Raw genomic sequence first — 17685 nt, 5'->3', positions numbered from 1 at the left:
TGCTGCCAGCTGGCCCATCCCACACTGTGGGGTCAAAGAGGATTTTGGGGTGATCAGTTCATGGCTCGGGGGGGCCTTTCCAGCCTGACACACCCGGGTGCCCCTGGACATGCAGGGACATGATCTGGCAGGTCTCTCTGCCCCACTTCTGACTACACCAGATCACCAGCCTGTTCCTTCCTACCTGTGGGCAATAATCAGGTTTTCTGTGGGGATTGGATCTCACTGCACTTCCCATGATCGAGGCTGAGGGGTCTTTTTCAGTCTCTGCAGGTTTGGGTACCCCTGGTTCTGAGTGCATTTTCTGCACCCAGGGCTCACAGTGGGAGTGTGCTCTGTGGGAAATGGGGACACTTCCTAAAGGGGCTTAACTTTGCTCAAACTTTCACAACAAGAACAAGCAGAATGGACAAGTCTTTATCCATCAGGTTAAAACAGACTTTAAGCAATTCTCTTCTGCAACAAGAATACAGTGACCCCCATCTGAGTAACTGATAGCCAAGAAACACAGTTATTACACTAATTAATTTATTAATAGCCAAGTACCAGTCATGAAAGAAAGGTACTTGCTTTTCTGGGACTTTTATCTGAATGATTTAAGGTTGTGTGACTAATTTGTGCTTTTGAGCAGACCAAGCTGCACATTAATCTGAGTTTAGTTTTTCCAAAGGGCAGTTCAATTCCAGGTTTTCAACATTAATAGACTTTTATGATTGCAGAAGTGAAGTTGAAAATAAACCAGAGACTGCAGAACGTTCTTTACTCTGAATGTTTGGTGACTTGTGGAGGCCAAGCAGATTTATGTATTTCTCCTTGTAGAGGTTACATATTTTTAGCTCCCAGACAGTTTTGTGAGATGCAGAATCATCAGGATCTGAGACAAAAGTAACCAGAGACTTTTAAAAGTTGGTTCTGGTGTCTGTGTCTCTTGCTCTGGATTGTTTTGGGGTTTTTTTTGTTTTAGTCTTTTTTTGTTATTTTTATTTTTGGGGTTTATTTTTATTTATTTTGTATTTGGTTGTTTTGGTTTGGTTTTTGTTTTGTTTTTGTCGTTTGTTTTCGTTTAGATGGGTTTTTAAAATTATTTAAGAGTAGAACATCATTGGATGCACAGGGATAGATGGATGGCAGAGGCTCTTTGGGAGTGAAGTTCTGCCATGCTGAAGGGGCACACCTGAAATAAGGGAATGGGAGTTGAGAAACCCATTGAGGAATGTGTAGAAGACACCCAGCATGTCCTCAGGGCCAAGAAGAGAACCTCAGTGCCAGAGAATATCAACAGGGGAGGTTTGCATTGGAGAGGAGAGGGATGGGGCACTCTGAGGAGTGTCAGGCAAAGTTTCTGCTTTGAGTTGTACAGCCAAGGCTCCAGCTGCTAATCCATGGGGAAGGCTGGATGGAAGGCTGCTGGGCTTGTGCATGTGAATATAATCACACAGAAAGGTGCTCCAGAACACATCCTAAACAGGAAGATCTGCTTGGTGACTTGTAGTGGGATCTGCACACATGTAGTGCAAAGGAATCTGAAGAAGCTGTATCCTATGATGTACTGTCCATAGAGCACATCACTGCAGTGCTCTTTGGCACAAGTGACATCTGCTGTGTCACTTGAGGCCTCTAGTGTGCCACTAAAGGCCTGAAAACACTGGTGATTTAGGCTGGAAGCATTCTTCAAGTTGTCTGTGGCATCCACTTTTGCAGTGCTCATTTACTCACAGGACAGGCTTTGCCCTCTCTCCACAGCCTGCCCACATTAATGTGCACCCACAGCCACAAAAAATGTGGGATTAAGATTGATTCTGGATTCTTTGGGCTGCTCTGATTCCCCCTGGGAGCTGCAGAGGCCCCTTGCTGGTAATGCTCCATCCTGGCATGGAGGCTCCCAGGCAAGGGGCACCTGAGCCTGGATGATGGCACCCAAGTCCCTGAGCCGCTGCCCCTTCATGCCCCCTCTCACAGCACAGAGCATCCTCTGCCATCCCACAGCAAATTTATTTCCTTCCACTGCTTTGGCCCAAGGGAGATCAGCGGAGGGCTACAAAGGGAAAAATTAAGAGAAAATATCTCAGCTGTTCCCCTGCTGTGTGGGAGCACAGATACAGCTACAAGTGGCTGTAGCTCCTATCTTCTGGGAGGCAGCTTTTTAGGAATGATGAACATTACCCAGAACTTTAAAAGCTGTCCTGGGGCAGTGAGGGGAAGGACAGTGCTGAGAACTTCAAGATTTGCTTTTATAATTTGATTATCTCTGCCTTGAGATGGACACTTGTCTGCGGGTCAGGGGATCCTCTAAGACCCTAACTCCTGGCAGTGGGAAAATGGCTGCTTTCACATTTTTAACCAAACCCCACATTTTTAGGAAATGCTTCCAGCACAATCACCTGGAATTCTCTGCAGCCTCTAAGTTCTCTGTAAAACTGAGAAGTGAAACATTGCTCCCACCCTGTTTCCTCCCCTTTAACCTCAACATGAAGGGCTGGACAGAGAAGGGAAATTGCATGAGCAAACATTTGCTCTTAAATAAATTCCAATTGAGAAACAAAAGAAAAGACTGCAGCTTTTCCACCTGTGCCTTTCCCTGCCCCACCAGCTCTACTGGAAGGGACCCCTGTGGCATTCACATTCCCTGAAAAAATCCCTTCACCCAGGGCTCTTCTACAGGGAAGCTGAAAAGCCTCAGAGAAAAGGAAAACAATTCGTATCTCATTTGCTTCTCCTGTGTTGTGCTCATGTGGAATGTGTTTGGAGATTGTTTACCCACAGGTGATTGTTTCATTGGATTCTGCTGTGAGTTGTTTTCACTCATTGGCCAATCAGGGCCAAGCTGTGTCAGGACTCTGGAAAGAGTCAGGAGTTTTCATTATTATCTTTTTAGCATTCTGTAAGTATCCTTTCTGTATTATTTAGTATAATAATCTTTAGTATAATATTAATAATATAAAAATTAGTATAAGAATTCAGTATAGTATTCTTTAATGTAATATAGTATCATAAAGTAATAAATACTAATAGTATAATATTATAATTAGTATAATATTATATATATTATGTAATATATATAATACTAAATAATAATATATATAATACTAAATAATAAATAATACTAATAGTTCTTATAATATTATAATTAGTATAATATTAATAATATAAAATATAGAAATATAATATAATATAATATAATATAATATAATATAATATAATATAATATAATATAATATAATATAATATAATATAATATAATATAATATAATATAATGTAATATAAATAATAAATTAGCCTTCTGAGAACATGGAATCAGATGCATCATTCCCTCCCCTCATTGCTGGAACTGCATTTACAGTAGATCCCTCTAACCCAGGCACCCAAGCTCTGCTCCTGCAGAGACCCCTGTGCAGCTGGGGTGCAGGCAGTGCTGCTGCCCTTATTGCTGTGTCAGTGGATTGAGGAGCTGTTCCTCCTTGGAAGCTGTGCTGTGCATCCCCAGTGCCCCCCACACCAATCAGAGGAGAACTGTGGGGTGACACAGAGCCTGTATTCCTCTTTTTTTTGCCATTTTTCATGCTCCTTTACTCCTCTGGTGCAGTTAATGTGCAGCTGATCCTGGAGCTCTGACAGCGGCCCAGGGGCAAAGGGGCTTTCAGAGGAGGGAGAGGGATGAGTGGGTCTGGGGGTGTCCCAGGGAAATGGGGGCTCCTCACTCTGTCCCTGTGAGTTTGGAGAAGCACCTGCAGCACCTGCTGGGGTGTCAGCAGCCTCAGAGCAGGCAGGAGCAGCCCTGCTGTGGGATATTTTCCATTCCTGGGTGTTTGGCAGCCGGCTTCAACCACAGAAACCAGCAGCTTCTGCTTTCTCAATTCTTATTGCAGAGCCCTTTGCAGCATTGCACAACTTGGCCTCACATCTGGCAGTATTGCTGTATCAAGGACAAATATATAAATGAGGATTTCATGAGGATTTCCTTTCTTTTCCTCTTCCTCTTCCCCCTTTGCTTTCAACTTTGCTTTTTTGCTTTAGGCAACCTTGCTTGCCTGTCTTTGTCTATGGTGTGGAATCACAGAATAATTAAGGTTAGAAATACCTCCAAGATCAAGTCCAACCTTTGATTCAGCACCACCCTGCTCACTAAACCATATCACAAAGTGCCACATCTGCTCCTTTTCCAGTTCCACAGAGCCAGCAGTGCCTTCCCTTGGCACCAAAACACACAGCAAGAGTGAGGAGGTGAGGGAATATTTTTATTCAAGGAAATTGTCTTCTACACTGTGTTCCTTAAATATCCAGTCTGTCAAATACAGTCACACACTGGCTGGATCACCAAAAGTGGTGTGGGATGCAGAGGAAGTTGAAGGCAACTGTTCCTAGAAATTAAATGTCTCAAGGACAAGACTTTAGGTAAATGTTAGTGAAAGTAAAGAAATTAGTAAAGAAGCCTACATGGCTTGTTCTTTGTGAAAAATGTGTGCAAATGTGGTGTTTTCTGGGTCTCCAGGATGAAGGAGGAATTGAGAACTTGACTCCATGTTCTTAGAAGGCTAATTTATTATTATATTATATTATATTATATTATATTATATTATATTATATTATATTATATTATATTATATTATATTATATTATATTATATTATATTATATTATATTATATTATATTATATCTATAATAAAGAATAGAGAAAGGATACAGACAGAAGGCTTAACAAGAATGATAATGAAAAACTCATGACTCCTCCGAGTCCAACACAGCTGATGGTGATTGGTCATTAAGTTAAAACAATTCACATGAAACCAATCAAACCTGTTGGATAAACAATCTCCAACCACATTCCAAAGCAGCAAAACACAGGAGAGGAAAATGAGATAATATTGTTTTTCCTTTTTCTCTGAGGCTTCTCAGCTTCCCAGGAGAAGAAATCCTGGTGAAGGGATTTTTCAGAAAATATGACAGTGACAGCCACTCCCTCTTACTTTCTAAAGTAATGACAAGTAACTTTAATTTAACTCCCACTCTCCTTACAGGTTTAGCCACTCTGTCATTATTAAAAATAAGGCTATTTCAGGTGATTGGGTGATTGGCAGTAAATTCTGGTTTGGGTGAGTGGGATTCAGCTTGTACTCAGGAGCTCATGTGTGTCTTTTTGCAAGTACAGAGCAAATATTGCAGGAAAGGCAGAAATCAGGATAGGGAAAAACCATGGAAATCAACAAGTTTAGCCAGGGAATGTGCTGTTTTGTAGCAGTGAATTGGTTACAGAAAAACTGTCTGTAAATCACAGTCTGTTTCTGGTGGGTATATCATTCCTAGGAAAACAAAAAGCTGCAAACTTTGATTTTCCTCCAAACTGGTCCAAATGGAAAAGCCTTCAAAAATTTCCATGAATATACTAATTTCTGCAAGAAATCAATAAAATTCCATGTCCACAGTAAGGCTTTTTTTTTTTTTTTTTTAAATCTTGTATTTATTACAAGGCCTAGGATCTTTCCTCCTCCCCTTCATTCAGTTTGTTGCTACAAACCCTTTCTCAATTCAGAGATGCTCAACAATTGCAGGCCCAGTTTACTCTCATGGCACCTCCTTTGAGACCCAGAGGGTGGAAGATCAGGACTGACCTTCTGTTTTTGAAAAACAGGATGGAGGCTGGAACCTGATTCCAAGCAGAGGCGTTCGAGTTAAGTGTTTGAGAGGCCTTTGTTATCTTGAGGTGGAATTAAAATTTTGTTGATGCATCCAGTGCCTTTTAATACAATCAAAAGGCTTAGAGAGAGACAAAGTGAGGCTTTTATTTCAACTGGAAAGTGGTTTCTGCCCAAAGAAATTGTGAGAAAATGTTTCTGTAAGTGGACAAAGAGGTTTTCCAGGCAGAAAGTACAAAAGCTGTTTACATGGGCTTCAGCATTTGATCACAAAGCCTAGGGCAGGGCTGGAGAGAGCTTGTGACAAAGCATTCTTCCTTGAGGAAAACCAGCAAGAGGGAGTGAACTTCGAGAAGAGATCAGGCAAGACCAGTTTGACTGGCTTTAAACCCCTCCAAAATGCCACCTCTCTTTGTGAGAAGCCATTCTACCATAAAGAGAACCCTTCCCAAAGCCACTTTGCAGTGCTGGCTTTGCCACTAACCTTGTAACTCCAACAGCCTCAAAATAAATGAGGTGAGAAGTGAATCCTCTCAAAAAAAACCCCCAAAACCTTTCTCAAATACAATTTTGAGAAATAGTATTTATTTCTATACATCTATTTGTATATTAAAAAAATAAAAGAAAAGAGAGAAAGCAAATGGGTCCAGGAAATTCCCCACTGACTTGCTGTTGATTTTATGCAGAAAGAGCTCAGATCCTGCAGCAATGGGAAGCTCAGGAGACATCTGGAAGCTTCTTCTGGATCTGAAAACCCCAAACCAAGAGCAGCCTCTGGCTCCCACATGCTTTTGGGCTTTGTGACTTGCACTGTTTGTGGAGAGATGTGCTTGCCTTAGACCCACACCTTAAATTAAAGGGGAATATTCTGCTCAGAGAGCTCTGATCTGGGTGAGGGATGGGTGGCAGTGTGGATCAGCAGCTGTTTGCTGACCTTGAGGTCAGGCTGGTGCCTTTGCTGATGGGGTAGGATGGAGTTTTCTTTTTTAGTTTATATCAAGTTTTATATGCCCAGAATTGAGCACCTGTTGGGACCCCACTAAAACCAACTGCAGTCCTGGGCAGGTGAAGTTTTTATACATGGGTTTATCAAGGTGAACCACACAAACAGTGCCAGTCTGGCTGGATTAGAGACACTCCGCTGTCCACCATCTGAAAGGCAGAGATTCCATCTGACACCCAGAATGGCTGATTTGTGCCTCACTGTCGCAGACATCCTTTATGAAAAATCCCCTCTTTAGGATTTTTCCTCCTGAGAAGCTGAGAGGCCTCAGGAACAAAATGTAAACAATGATTATCTGCTGCTGTGGAATGCAACAGGTGCATCTGTGATTGGTCTCATGTGGTTATTTCTAATTAATGGCCAATCACAGTCAGCTGGCTCAGACACAGAGTCTGAGACAGCTGCCTTTATTATCATTCTTTCCTATTCTATTCTTACCTAGCATTCTGATGAAATCCTTTCTTCTATTCTTTTAGTATAGTTTTAATGTAATATATATTATAAAATAAGAAATCAAGCCTTCTGAAATGATGGAGTCAGATCCCCATCTCTTCCCTCATCCTCAGACCCCTGTGAGCACTGCCACACCTCTCCAACCCTGGGGCCTGGATTAGGGAGCCTGCCTTGGCTTTTGCCACCTGTGCTGTGGTCCCTGGGGGCAATCCCAAGTTTGCATGAATAATGCATCAACTATTCTAAATTATTGGGAGCTCAGAGTGGTGATGATTACACTATAAACATGGGATTCTGAGTGACCTTCACAGTGGCACCTCCCTGCCAAGTTTGTGTCTTTGTCAGGGCTTTGGCCAGAACAAGCCCCAAGTCCTTTCTGCTCATTCATTCTGATAGCTCTCAGATGAGGATGTGGACACTTTGAGGGCAGCTCTGGCCTCCAGGCATTTGTGTGAAAGGGCAGTGAGGTCCCTTGGTGGGGTTTAGGAGAGCCTGGGAGCGGAAGCTGAAGTGTGGGTGTGTGGGATGTCCCCCATGGCTTGTCCAGGCTGAAGGAAACCATCTGTCAGATCAAGTGCTCCCTGCTGGCCTGGTGGGCACTGAAAAGACCCAGCAGACAGGACCTGTGTGAACACCCATCCTCCATCCTTCCTGTGCACCCTGCTATCAGTGCCTTTTTCAGCATCCCACAGCTTTCTCCAGGCTTTACTTCTATCCCTGGAGACTCAGTGGGTTTTGTTCTTTGTCAGGGACTGAAGAGACACAGTCTATGTTAGAGAAGCACAAAGGCAGATTTTCTGCCAAGAAGAAAATTCTGTGGTTTGTCTACAAGCTGCAGAAGCACATCAGAAACATGTAACAATCAAAGCTGAAAGTCCAAACAGAGCCACAGTCCTGCTATCATCTGTCCCCTTCCCCTGACACGGACCTGGGACATGAATCAGGAGGGTTTATTGATCCTTTGTTCAAGTTTCTGGGCTGGTCACTCATCTACCACTTACCTCAGCCTTGGGCTTCCTTTTCAACCTCTCCCCCAGGCAGAGCCCTTCCAGCCTGTGTGGGGGCAAAGGGCTCTGCTCCCCAGCTCTCTCCCCTTGTGCCAAACCTCTGCCCAGATTCTCACGGAGAGGGATGGAGGTGACGAGTGCCTGCTGGACACATTCCCAAATAACTCTCCTATAGAAGGGTGCTGCAGAATTTAAACCAGGTGTGGTGGTGGGAAGCCAGAGGTGACTTTACCAGACGAGGTGGGGCACAGCAGAAGAGGGGAGAGGTAAAGGGCCAAGGTCTGGGGTGAGGGTTGTGCACCCCACTGCTAAAACCATGGCTGGCTCTCAGCTACATGACCATTTCTTTGCAGGGTGATACAGCTGCATGCTCTGCTGGGCCAAGGGGAAACAGAAAGCTCAGCTTTAATTGTTACAGCCCAAATTACATGATGGAATGAGCTGATCATGTAGCTTGTCTCTATGTCATAGTTGGCATATGGAGCAAATGCATTCATTTCCAAGGATTATAGGCCAGAAATGTAGCTGTTATAAATCCTCTTATCTATTCCACGAGGCACATAAGAAAACCTTTTCTTTTTATCTTGGAAGGGCTGAAATATGTATGAAATGTTACTTGCCCTGCACACCCATAAATATGGCTCTTGCCTATCCTGGTGCTTTCGTTCAAGACATTATTTCATCCCCCTGGCATTAAGCACACCAGCCCTCCCTCACCAGCCCATCCTGACAGGGAGGAGCACTCAGGCTCTGTTTGTCCCATTGTTCCCTGATCCATCTGGGTTGGGCACACCATCCCAGCTTTGGGCTGAGGTGTGACCCTCCCTGCAAGGAGAGACACAAGCTTAGTGCTTGCAAGCTCCAGAGCCATTGATACTCTGGGAAAGTTTACCTGGATCCTGTGATGGTGTTCACAGGGGTCTTAGGATGAGGGAAGAGATGAGGATCTGACTCCATGTTTCAGAAGGCTTGATTTATTATTTTATGATATATATTATATTAAAACTAAACTAAAAGAATAGAATAAAGGATTTCATCAGAAGGCTAGCTAAGAATAGAATAGGAAGGAATGATAACAAAGGTTTGTGGCTCAGACTTTCTGTCTGAGCCAGCTGACTGTGATTGGCCATTAATTAGAAACAACCACATGACATCAATCACAGATGCACCTGCTGCATTCCACAGCAGCAGATAATCAATGTTTACATTTTGTTCCTGAGGCCTTTCAGCTTCTCAGGAGGAAAAATCCTAAGGGAAGGATTTGTCATAAAAGATGTCTGCGACAGGATCCAAGCCAAGCTAAACCTGTGCCTGATGGAGAGGGGACCACTTTCCTTCCTCTCATCCTTGGGAGATGGAATGGAGAAGATATTCCCAGCATTTACTGGCAGGGAGTCTGTTACTCCACATGGCTTCTCTCCTAGCTTCCCTTTACTGCTTTTCTGGTAGATACAGAAATTAATTTATTCTTAAAAATAAAAAAGCAGAAAAGTGACACTCTCCCCTTGGATCCACCTGGCAGCTCCCGACCAAGGAATCCCACATTGCCCCATCAAGCCTGGCCTTGGACACTTCCAGGGATGGGGCAGCTTCTCTGGGCATCCTGTTCCAGAGCCTCACCACAGTCAAAACACTTAAATCTGATTGAATTTTCCAGGAGAGAGTGGTGGCCCCACGTAGCAGGGAGCTACACTTGTTTGGATGCTTTGATGCTACATCCTGCAGCTACATGAAATAACCCAAAATTTTGGTCTGCTGCAGTAAAGACTCACAAGGTTGATCTCAAGTCCCCACTGCATTGTGATCTGTATCTTCCAGGATATCTGGCTTCTGTGTCCCCAAGATCTGCCTGAAATTTCCACTTCCTGAAAAAAGGAGATGGTTTTAGAGACAGAGTATCACCTGTAAAATGAGAACAGAGCACCTCCAGCATACCTCACTCATCCATAAGCTCAAACCCAAACTAAACACCTGTGAGGCACCTGGGCAACATTTTGAGTCACTGCCTTCAATGTCTGATGAATACTGTTGTTTTTGAATTTTCCCCAAACATGAAGAATTTCCTATTTAGACCTTTCCATCCAGAATTTTCCCATGGGGAAGATTCAATTTGCAGCAAGTTGATGGTGCTGCCATCGTGGTGGTGAGGCAGCCCTCAGAGAGCTGCTGAGGGATGAATGATGAGAGGGACTGAAATGGTGCAGGGCTTACAAAGCCTTTGCCTGCAGATGGTGTGGCTCCCTCTTGGCATATCCCCTTGTGGTGGGCACCATCAGCTTTACTCTTACAGGGACTTTCAGTGTGGCCATGAAATGGTGCAGCAGGTGGAACCTGGTGTGCTCCAGAGCAGTGGAAAGCCAGGGAGATGGCAGAAGCTGATGGAGCCTTCACCCAGCATATCCCAGTGGCATTGCCAGCTCTTCCTCTCTGTCATTGCTGCTGCCATCTCCTCCCCTCCATCCCCACTATTCCCACTTTGCTTCTCTCCCCTTTCCATTCTGCCTCACAAAACTGATTTTCCTAAGTCAATGCAGAACTTAATTCTCATTCATGGTCTTCTTTCCCCACCACAAGATTTCAAAGAAGCTTCCAAGTGGAAGAGAACATTTGCTCCTTGCCCCCCACACGGCTGCTTTGTGTAGTTTCTGTCAAAACAATGCTGAATAGCAGCAAACTGTTCACTGACCCGTCACTTGAGAGGCTGCTGTTGTCAGCAGGTTCTCCATAACCTCCTCATCCATCCTCCCCCTCCACGTGGTGCCTTGGGTGTGTGACAGATTTGCAATCCACACTGCATTTTTAATAAGCCTGTCCTCCCTCTTTGGACGTCAAAGGCACTGTTCTGAAAGTCAATCTCAGCCTCTGACCTCTCTGAGCTTCCCTCTTATATTTAATCTGGAAACACTACTCTGAAAGACGAATATGATCTGCCTGCTTTATGTCCAGCAGTGCCTCCCTGCCTTGCCAGCAGCTCTGTGGCATTTTGCCACTGCCAGCACAGAGCCCTCCAGGCTGCCTCGCTCACACTCATGGCCATGGCCCCAGGTGCCACAACAACACAGCTTTAAATACCTTCAGGACTCAGCCACCTCCCTGGTGCTCTGGTCTGAAAGCAAAACCAGTGAGAGACTCCAAGTCAGAAATACAATTTATAATAGGAAAAGGGAAAAAAATCCACCAAAATACATGCAATAATACAAAGAAAAACCAAAATACAACCTGACCCCCTGTTGGTCAGGGTGTTGGTAGCAGTCCAATTGGAATTGTGGCTGCAGCCCTCCTGCAGTGTCAGATGTAGTTCTGTTGGAGCAGGGATCCTGTAGAAGGATGGAGTTTTCCTCTGAAGATCCAGTGGAAAAGGCAGCTGTTCCTCTGGGAAATCCAGTGGAAAGGCTGCTCTGGTGTCCCAGAAACTGAGATTATATCCAGGTAGGAATGCTTGGCTCCTCCCCCTGGGCAGAGCATCTCACAATGGGATGCTGTAATTTTATCAGCCAGGCAGTGACACTCACCGGCCCATTGACAGCAGATGTCTCCCCAGAGGGAGGATTGGTTGTGGAAGAGATAAAGAAAACTGCCCAACTAACAGAAGTGACCCACCTCTAACAGATGGCAAATAGAATACACATTGCCTTGCAATCTAGGACACCTGGGCAATCAGTTCCACTGCCTGGCAGCTCTCAGGGTAAAAAACTTCTCCTAACCTCCAACACGAACCTCCCCTGGTGCAACTTGAGGCCATTTCCTCTTGTCCCATCACTTGTTAACTGGGAGAAGAGACCGATTCCCCCCTGCTACACCCTCCTGCCAGGGAGTTGTAGAGAGGAAGATGCTCCTTCCTCAGCCTCCTTTCATCCAGGCTAAACACCCCCAGATGTTCTTCACCAGATTTGTGCTCCATTGCCCTTTTCTGGTGTCATCCCAGTCCCTCAATGTCCTTCTTGTGATGAGGGGCTCAAAACTGAACCTAGGATTCGAGGTGAGGCCTCACCAGTGCTGAATACAGGGGGACAGACAATCACTGCCCTGGTGCTGCTGGACACACCATTGCTGGCACAGCAGATGGCAGGGCTCATCTCATATAGCTCAAGATATCCGAGATTGTGAATCAGAAGTTTGGTGGCTGTGAACAGATTTTTTCCTCTGAATGCTGAAGACATTTGCTTATCAATGGGCAAAATAACACAAAAAATAATAATTTGGCCCTTTGCTTTGTTCTGTACTTGACATCAATGGATTTTTCAAAGGAAAGGAGTTAGTATTTTAATAAGGAAAATTGAATCATTCCAGTGAAACTTTCTCCTTTGAAATGGAAAAATAAGCTTAATGACTTCAGCTGGAGCATGGGACAGGCAACACAGGGTTCAAGTGTCAAGATTAAATCTTAGATTTAGAGGTGGCTCCAGCCAGCTTTTCCAGTCAAATGCTGTGTAATTCTCTGATGATTTCTGAGCTTCACCTCCTCCATAAGTACTACTGGCATTATGGGGAGTGATGCCTGACACAGGGCTGTTGGGAGCCTTGCTTTCATGCTAGGCATGAGTTACAAGAGTGTTTGATGAAAGATGATTTTGATGCAATTCATGTATTCTGTCTGGTATTAGTACTATTCAAAATTTTGTCTCTTTTTCTTTTTTTTTCCTGGCTTTCTGTTGGGAAATGCAACATAAAAGGAAGAAGAAGATGAAGAAGAAGAAGAGTCACCACAGAAGCAGCTGGATTTGCCAGTCTTGGAGCATGAGCCCTTATCAGGTATGAGTGATGTTCAGAGCTTGCACCCATTCTGTGGAGCAAATTAAAATCAGTCTTTTCTAGATGGGCCTGGGCTGGGATGATAATGTGCTGACATTCAGATCATGGCAAATGGAAGGAGAGATATCTGTGCTAACAGGAACTTGTTGCATGTCCATTACAGTTTGTCTATTGCCCTGGGATCTGTTTCCATTTGTGAGCACCGTGGTTCTCTTGCAGGCACTTGCAGCTAATGCAATTGAAATTGGCTTTCACCTCCTCGCTTGCAGAAGGCAGTGACTGTGGGTACATGCAGTGTTTGATCTCTCCCTCAATCTGCACACTGCAGAGACAGGCTCTTACAGCATGAATAGAGAGGAATTTGTCCATATCCCCCTATAAAGAACTTAATTCTCTTTTTGCTGACAAGAAATGATGGACCGTGAAACCTCTCTGTAAAGTTTTGGATATCAATCACAGCCAGGCTAAAGGTTCTTAACTCCAGTTTGGTAGATCTTGCTGTTAAAATCATTGGCCAAAACATCTGTTAAAAAGAAATCCAGCAGAGACTCTTTTTCTGCCACCCTGACTCTGTTTTGGTGGGAAATTCCTGCTTCTTCTACCTTCACCTGCTCAAATTTATTTTGGGAACCTTGTGTACCTCCTGCATCCAGACTTGTGTTGGGGAAGTGGACAAGAGGTATTCCTCACAAAGAGAAGCCTTCAGGCCTGCTGAGAGAACATCCATCCTCAGTGTCACTGTCCCTTCTCAGGCCCAGCTGCTGTATCTGCCTTGTAGGCTCAAAACCTGCAGGGATTCCATTCTTCTCTTGTGGCTTTCTAGACAAGACACAGCAAAGGAGAGGCCAGCACAGCTTTCAGCTCTGTAGTTTTCCCCCATCTTTCCCTCCCTGCCTGGTTTGCTGTGTGCAGAGCAATAAAATAAAACATTCTCAGCAAATCCGTGGTTACAGATTGAAGGGAGGGCCTGTGTTTAATATGGGCCCACCCAGACAGCAAGTGAGACATCAGAGCTGGAAAAGGAACCTGGAAAGGGTTGCCTGGTCACCTATTTATGGTGTTTAAAATTTTCTGGGTGAGTGAATGAATTGCTTGGTAATATCCAGTGCTGGGAATTTTCTGTTTATTTATGATAATAATACAAGCCCTGGTGCAAAGGGCTGTCACCAGCTGCAGATGCTGAGATTTAGGATGCTGGGAAAGGGAAAACAAACAACAACTGAGCAGCTGCTGGTCAGGGCAGCACATCAGGACAAACCTGCTGAGGGATGGCATTCAAACTGATAGAGATGGGGGAAAAATGTAGGTGGAAAAAAGCCTTAAAGCCAAGCTGTGCCATCCTCCCCACTCATGTCAGCTCTGAACCAGCCTGGCATGGACACTCAGGGCTCATGTGCAGCATCTGTGCCACGTCCTGAGGGCGTGCAGCAGGGAAATGAAACATTTGTACCATTGTAGCTTTTACCCTCCATCACTTGCAATCAGTCACGAGGCTGCTTTTATTTTTTGTGGCAGAGGAATTCAAGTGAACCTCCTGGCTGTGGCATTTACAATCCAGCAGGCAAATTGGTGGGCAGAGATGCTCTGAGAAGCACACAGCTCTGGGATTGCTGTTTCAGAGGCAAGTGGAGATCAATATTGAACGACCATTTATCTAAACTCCACCAAAGAGAGAACATGAGCAAGGTTTATGTCATTTTCCAAGCAGATGAATAACAGATATTTTCCATGTAAAGTCTGAAAAGCTCAGACATGATTTTGTTATTGTTTTTTAATATTACTCAGAGGAATGTGAATTTTTTAAAAATAAAAACCCACATATTTTCCTGACTTAAAAACAGAATGGTGCTAACAGAAAGGCAAATTTGTGAGGAAAATATTCTTCAAAAAAACCACAAACAACAAAAGGATTGTTTTAATAAATCATAAAATAATAGAATAAACTGACAGAATGGTTTGGATTGGAAGAGACCTTAAAGACTATCCAGCCTGCCATAGACAGGGACACCTCCCACCTGGATCAGGTTGCTCAAAGTCCCATCCAACCTGGCCCTGAACATTCCCAAGGATGAATATCTGAAAAAGAATCAGTTCAGGACCAGCAAGATGCCAAGAGGAACTGGGAGGAGAGACAAAAGCTCTGGGAAGCATATTGATGTCCATCTGCTGTCTGCATCTATCTGAAACAGCCTTTCCCAGCCCAGATCTCTGTGAGGCTGGGCATGGAAGCTGGCAGGAGCTGAGCTGGGCGGCGGTGAAGCTGCTTTGCACGGTGAGGCTGAGGGAGTTTTCCCCTTGGCACCCCCTTGGGCCTCCCTCCAGGCAGGCACTAGATCAGATCCTCCTCTCCTGGGATTACCCAGGCCTGTTACTGCAAAAAGGGACAATCTCTGACCACAGACAGCACCCATGTGCTGCTGGGGACCCTCCCGGTGAGCTGGCAGGCTCCAACAAGCTGCAAAGTATTGTACTGGCAGGGAACCTCATGGCAGGAGGGAATGATGCATCTGACTCCATGTTCTCAGAAGGATAATTTATTATTTTACGATACTATGTTATATTAAAGAATGCTATACTAAACTATACTGAAGAATACGGAAAGGATACTTACAGAATGCTAAAAAGATAATAATGAAAACTCCTGACTCTTTCCAGAGTCCTGACACAGCTTGGCCCTGATTGGCCAAAGAGTGAAAACAACTCACAGCAGAATGCAATGAAACAATCACCTGTGGGGAAACAATCTCCAAACACATTCCAGATGAGCACAAACAGGAGAAGCAAATGAGATAAGAATTGTTTCCCTTTATCTGAGGCTTTTCAGTTTCCCAGGGGAAAATCCTGGGGGAAGGGATTTTTCAGAGAATGCGAATGCCACAGCAAAGGGTGGAAGAAGGAGCAGCACCCCTGGCAGAGCCAGCAGGAAGGGGTGAGAGTGTTTGGCTGCCTGGGGAGTGAAAGAGTAGGGGAATTAGTCTACAAATTCCTCATCTTAGCAGCGCTCACCTTTCTGCAGGAAGCCAGCCCCACCTTCACTCTCTGGGCTGGAGCTGCCACACTGCTCCTGCTGCTCTTGACAGGTCCCTCCATAGCTCTGGGTCATTGCTGGAACATCTGTGGCACAGGGGGGATCCCTGCCAAGGGCTTCAGCGTGAGCCCTGTGTGATGCACAGAGTGAGTCTGCTCAGCCTCCTCAGCACTGCTCTGTGGTGGTGTTCACAGGGGTCTTAGGAAGAGGGAAGAGATGAGGATCTAACTCCACGTTTCAGAAGGCTTGATTTATTATTTTATGATATATATTACATTGAAACTATACTAAAAGAATAGAAGGAAAGGTTCTCATCAGAAGGCTAGCTAAGCTAAGAATAGAAAGGAATGATAACAAAGGTTTGTGGCTCAGACAGAGAGCCCGAGCCAACTGGGCTGTGATTGGCCATTAATTAGAAACAACCACATGAGACCAATCACAGATGCACCTGTTGCATTCCACAGCAGCAGATAATCATTGTTTACATTTTGTTCCTGACGCCTCTCAGTTCTCAGGAGGGAAAATCCTAAGGAAAGGATTTTTCATAAAAGATCTCTGTGACACTGCTCTGCAGCTGCAGCCTCAGCAGCCCCATCACCCATCACAGACACCACGAGCAATGCTGGCACAGGCTGTGAGCTCCACAGGGACACAGCACCCAGGGATGGGGCAGCTCCCCAGCCCAGCCAAAAACCACCCATCCCTCCTCCACAAACCTGGAAAGCAAAGCCAGAGTAGGAAACCAAGGGGAACGAAGGAAAAACAACGTTCTGGCTCCTTGCTAAAGAAAACCCTCAGGGTGGCTCCTCTCTTCTTCTGCTGTGGCTGCAGCTGCTCCACAAGCCAAGTGGCCATGGTCCAAGCAAAGCAGAAAGCACATTTCTGAGCAGGAATCAAGGGCTTTGCAGGTTACTGGCAAGTGGATGTAGCTGCAGTAATTTAATATATTAAGGACGCTGCCTGGATGAGCTGTCCATCTGCTCCTGCACCAGGGAACATGATTAAATCTTCTAGTGATAAAGAATATGGAAATTCCAGCTCTGGATGGTGAGCTGCCCAGTGAGCCAAGGGCCTGTGCTCATTCCTGCAGCCTTTCAGGTCAGCCTGTGCTGTTGGTGACACTACAGCAAACATCTGCACTGTTGCAAAATTACTTTTTAAAAAAAATGCCTTTCTTAATCTAGGGCAGACTTCCTTCAATTCTGGCAGGATCAAGCCACAGGTATTTTTAACCAGCTCTGAAGCAACTGCATTTTTGCTCAGCTGCAAACCACAGTTTTCTGGGTTCAGCAGGTCCTCCTCTCCTCACAGGGCTTCTCCAGAAAGCCACAACTTCCTTCTACAGCTACCAGAGAATGAAATATTTCCTGATCTGGAACTTTATCTTTTTCTAAAACAGCAGCTGCCATAATAAAAGCCTCAACTGCCCAACCCTTGGCAAAAAAAAGCTGCTTGAGCAAAAGTGGAGCTGCAGGTAAAAAACTGGCAAATGAAGCAGGTCCTAAGAAAGTATTTTGCTGAAGGAACCCACTGGTGCAAAGGGGAGTTCAACCTCTGATTTGGGTCTTGCAAACCAGCAAATACCTCATGATCCAGATTAACCTCCCTCAGCACACTGCAGGTTTCTTTGTGTGAGTGACTGGGGGTCAAGCCAGCCATGATCTTGCAGGAAGAGTGTGAATCTGTGGGAAGAAAAATCTGGATTGTTTCCATCCCTGTTACACAGCACCTATTACGTCATATATAAATATGAAGCTGAAAATCCCAGGCAGTGCTGAAAATAAAAAAAGAAAGGGCCCAAGGTGGGCAAG

General features: G+C 44.8%; 1 protein-coding gene across 1 annotated transcript in view; it reads left to right on the top strand.

Annotated features, from left to right (window-relative positions):
- FAM107B (family with sequence similarity 107 member B) overlaps positions 1–17685 on the top strand; it is a 127167-nt gene that overhangs the window by 21765 nt on the left and 87717 nt on the right. The window contains exon 2 of the mRNA XM_058022562.1: positions 12768–12846. The gene's annotated coding sequence lies outside the window, so the exon portion shown is untranslated. The remainder of the gene's footprint in view (positions 1–12767; positions 12847–17685) is intronic.

The sequence above is a fragment of the Melospiza georgiana genome, chromosome 4, assembly GCF_028018845.1.
Source record: "Melospiza georgiana isolate bMelGeo1 chromosome 4, bMelGeo1.pri, whole genome shotgun sequence".
NCBI lineage: Eukaryota > Metazoa > Chordata > Aves > Passeriformes > Passerellidae > Melospiza > Melospiza georgiana.
The sequence above is the reverse complement of the archived record's forward strand: the minus strand, read 5'-3'. Positions and strand labels throughout refer to the sequence as shown.